Source organism: Meriones unguiculatus, chromosome 9 (genome assembly GCF_030254825.1).
Source record: "Meriones unguiculatus strain TT.TT164.6M chromosome 9, Bangor_MerUng_6.1, whole genome shotgun sequence".
NCBI lineage: Eukaryota > Metazoa > Chordata > Mammalia > Rodentia > Muridae > Meriones > Meriones unguiculatus.
This window is the reverse complement of record NC_083357.1, coordinates 58485225-58489308: the sequence shown is the minus strand read 5'-3', so window position 1 is coordinate 58489308 and position 4084 is coordinate 58485225. Positions and strand designations below refer to the sequence as shown.

General features: G+C 43.3%; 1 pseudogene; it reads left to right on the top strand.

Annotated features, from left to right (window-relative positions):
- The first annotated feature begins 1497 nt into the window (after positions 1-1497).
- LOC110539444 (voltage-dependent anion-selective channel protein 1-like) lies at positions 1498-2448 on the top strand (annotated as a pseudogene).
- Positions 2449-4084: the final 1636 nt, after the last annotated feature.

Here is a 4084-nt window from a genome sequence, read left to right as displayed (position 1 = left end):
GTTGTACAAGTTTACATTGACACCAGCAATGGAGGAGGATTCCCCTTTCTCCATAACCTCTCCAGCAGGTGTTGTCACTTGAGTTTTTGAACTTAGCTGTTCTGGCAGGTGTAAGGTAAAATCTCAGGGTTGTTTAGATTTGCATCTCTTTGATGGATAAGGATGTTGAGCATTTCTTTAAGTGTTTCTCTGCCATTCTATATTCCTCTACTGAGAAGTCTGTGTTTAGCTCCATAACCCTTTTTTTTTAAATTGGATTGCTTGATTTATTGCATTTTAACTTTTTTAGTTCTTTATATATTCTGGATATAAGCCTTCTATCAGATATAGGATTGGTGAAGATCCTTTCCCAGTCAGTAGGCTGTCTTTTTGTTCTGATGACAGTGTCTTTTGCTTTACAGAAGCTTTTCAGTTTCATGAAGACCCATTTATTGATTGTTGCTCTTAGAGCCTGTGCTGTTGGTGTTCTATTCAGAAAGTTGTTTCCCATGCCAATGATTTCTAGGCTTCCCCACTTTTTCTTCTGACCGATTTAGTTTATCTGGTTTTATGTTGAGATATTTGAACCACTTGGACTTTAGTTTTGTGCAGGGATCTATTTTCATTTTTCTGCATGTAGACATCCAGTTGGACCAGCACCATTTGTTGAAGATGCTGTCTTTTTTCCATTGAATGGTTTTGGTTTCTTTGTCAAAAATCAATTGGGTTTATTTCTGGGTCTTCCATTTAGTTCCATTGATCTACCTTTCTGTTTCTATGCCAATACCATGCAGTTTTTGCTCTGCAGTACAGCTTGATATCAGGAATAGAGATACCTCCAGACAATCTGTTGTTGTATAGGATCGTTTTAGAAATTCTGGGCTTTTTTTTTCTCCATATAAAGTTGAGAATTTTCCCTTCAAGGTCTGTAAGAATTGTGTTGGTAGTTTGATGGGATTGTATTGAATCTGTATTGTAGATTGCTTTTTGCAGGATGGCCATTTTCACTATGTTAACCCTACTGATCCATGAGCAAATCATGAAATTTACAGGCAAATTGTGAGACCTAGAAAAGATCATCCTGGGTGAGGTATCCCAGAAGCAGAAAGACACACTGATTTGTGTCTAATTAAGGGTAGTCCTGAGTGGTTTGGGGTCCCTGTTGCCTGAGTGAACAGCTTGAAGACATCAGTTCCAATATTCATTGCAAATGGTGTGATGTTGCATTCAGATACTCTTGGAAAAAAAACAGAACTGGCTTTGCTTCGTGGAGGGAACATTAGCTTAGGCAGGCAAACTTTGGATCTGAGGCCAAGTAGATCCAAACACATATCACTAGGCTAACCCTGGCTCATCACTTTCCTTCCAGTGTATACAAGAGAGATGTCCAAGAAGCCCTTTCTCTAGGACAGTACCTGTATCATCCCAGCAGGTAACAGAAGACCAGAAGCATAGTAAGTCCTCCACAACAGAAAAATCAGGATACCGACAGTCTTTAAAAATCTGCTTAGACGGCTGCTCGCCGCCACCCCCCGCCGTAGCTGCCGCTGCTCCCGCCGCCACCGCCGTCACCGCCTCCGAGAGAAATGGCTGTGCCTCCCACGTACGCTGATCTTGGCAAGTCCGCCAGGAATGTCTTCACCAAGGGCTACGGCTTTGGCTTAATAAAACTCGATTTGAAAACGAAGTCCGAGAATGGATTGGAATTTACCAGCTCAGGCTCGGTCAACACAGAGACCGTCAAAGTGAACGGCAGCCTGGAAACCAAGTACGGGCTGACGTTTACGGAGAAGTGGATCACGGACAACACCCTGGGCACGGAGATCACCGCGGAAGACCAGCTCACTCGTGGACTGAAGCTGACCTTTGACTCATCCTTCTCGCCTAACACTGGGGGAAAAAAATGCTAAGATCAAGACAGGGTACAAGAGGGAGCATATCAACCTAGGCTGTGACGTGGACTTTGACATCGCTGGGCCCTCCATCCGGGGCGCTCTGGTGCTTGGCTACGAGGGCTGGCTGGCTGGCTACCAGATGAATTTTGAGACTGCAAAGTCCCGAGTGACCCAGAGCAACTTTGCAGTTGGCTATAAGACGGACGAATTACAGCTTCACGCTAACATGAATGACGGGACAGAATTTGGTGGCTCCATTTACCAGAAGGTGAACGAGAAGTTGGAGACTGCCGTCAACCTCGCCTGGACAGCAGGAAATAATAACACTCGCTTTGGAATAGCACCCAAGTATCAGGTCGACCCTGATGCCAGCTTTTCGGCCAAAGTGAACAACTCTAGCCTGATTGGCTTGGGGTACACTCAGACCCTGAAGCCAGGTATCAAACTGACGCTGTCAGCCCTGCTGGATGGCCAGAACGTCAATGCGGGTGGCCACAAGCTTGGTCCAGGACTGGAATTTCAAGCATAAGTGAACATTGTACAATCATTAAATTTTAAACTGTTTTGCAGCATAGCTACCTTCAGAATTTAGTGTACCTTTCAATGTTGTATGTTGGGGATTCGAGAATTGATGAATACCACGTTAGACCTCCAGGCTAAAGATGACTCGGCTTTAAGGTGTTTACCATTTCAGAGTACAGCAGAAAACCCCATTCCAGACAGGGTCGTTTCAGCTGTGGGCATGGCTTGGGGAGGAGCCAGGCGGCAAGAGCAAGCTGGGAATGTGCGGGCCCTTTTGTAAGTCTGTCCCCAGATGACATTGTGACTTCCCGAGCACCGAACCCTGGTGTCCCGATCCTCACTGCTGGGAAGCATGTGCACGCCTATGTGACACGGACGTTTTAGACAGAGCGTCATGCCCTGTTCCCATCCTAGCCATCAGTTACCTGTTTTACACCAAAAGTAGTCTTCGGGGTGTGGTTAGCTATTTCTTTTGTGCCATTTTAGCGTGGAGAGGGTGGGCATGACGGAGCTAGTCATTCAGGACTTAATCCTTCCTTGTGTTGTGGTATGGTTTTCTTTTCTTTTTTTTCTTTCTTCTTCTTTTTTTAAATTCCTTTTATTTATTTATTTATTTGTTTATTTATTTTTTTGCCACTGCACCAGAGTCTGAAATAGCTTCCGGTTTTTCCAGCTCTGTGCTGGGTAGGTGATTGTGGTCACACCCTGACAACACTAGGGATGTAGACTGACTTCTGTTATAGCCTCACCACTCTATTTTTTAGTAGTTTAATGGGTACATTATAGAGTCTTCCATTTTGTGTGGAATTAGCTCCTCCCCTTCAAATGCTGTAATTAACATCACTTTAAAAAATAAAACTTGAATAAAATATTGAAACCTCAAAAAAAAATCTGCTTAGGCAACAGAAAACATGTATATGATCAGGAGATTGCCACCTTCCTTCCTTAGCTTATTGGCAATAAGAAAAGAAAATGGAGCTAGAAATGCAGGAACAGGGGTACCAGTGCCTAAATCAGAATTCTGAGAAGGCTTCCACTAACTTTCAGAAGGGGTGGGAGCAGATTTCCCTTCCTGGCTACAGACCAACCTCTTAACTATGTTTAAGGAATGGAAAATTTCTAGACCCAGCTATGGTCTGACTCTTATTCCTTGGGGCACAAAAAAATGTTATTAATAGCAATGTGTTTGTGTGCTGAGTTGGCATGTGATCATATGTGTTAGTTACTTTTGTTAACTTGACATAAATTAAGGTTACCAAGGATTAGCCTCAGTTGGATTGGCCTATAGGCATGTCTGTGTTGGATTTTCTTAAATAAAAATTGCAGTAGAAACCCCCTTACCCCCACCCCCTGCCACTAAGGTAAGTGCTGTTCCAGGGCTTGTGGTTCTGGGTTGCACAAGAAAGCAAGTTGAGCAATCTATGAAAAGCAAGCCAGTAAGTGTACTCCTTCATGGTCTTTGATTCAGTTCCTGCCTCCAGTTACCTGCCTTAAAATCTTGTCTTGACTCCACTGAATGATGCATTATTATCTGTATACAAAGTAATCCTTCTTTTGCCTAAATTGCTTTTGGTTATGCTGTTTACTAAAGCAAATATAAGTATCACAGGCATGAACCACTATTGTCTTTATTGTGTTTTATGAAACCTGATCTCCTATGCTAAGCTCCCTTGAAATTGTGATCTTCC